This window comes from Wasmannia auropunctata, unplaced genomic scaffold (genome assembly GCF_000956235.1).
Source record: "Wasmannia auropunctata unplaced genomic scaffold, wasmannia.A_1.0 LD336060.1, whole genome shotgun sequence".
Classification (NCBI taxonomy): domain Eukaryota; kingdom Metazoa; phylum Arthropoda; class Insecta; order Hymenoptera; family Formicidae; genus Wasmannia; species Wasmannia auropunctata.
The window spans coordinates 2,607,712-2,608,152 of NW_012026830.1; positions in this window are offsets into that span (position 1 = coordinate 2,607,712).

Consider the following 441-nt stretch of genomic DNA (forward strand, 5'->3'; position numbering starts at 1 on the left):
TTAATGTTTTAATATTGTATCTATTTTAATATTTAAATTTATTTATAGACCTCATATAATTAGTGTTTTAATTAAATTAAATTTATATTTTTACATAAATAATTTTTTACATTTCCTACCTGACGGAAGAAACCACCACCTTCTCGCGGTTTCCGTTGAGCAACAATATAATATATACGTTACATATTTTAAAAAATTCATTTTAAAAAAGTATTTTTTTATTAATCAATATTAAAACCATTAAAAATGTTTACAATTTTATTTTTTAAATATAAATATTTAAAAATAATGTATTATGTTTATGTATTAAATAAAATAACGTACATATTGGCCAAGAGTGGAAACATTAACAATGTTTATTTTCAAGCATAAACATTTTATAATTATTTTTTTATAATTTAAATGCAAAAGAATAAATAATTATTAACGGTAATCAATCAT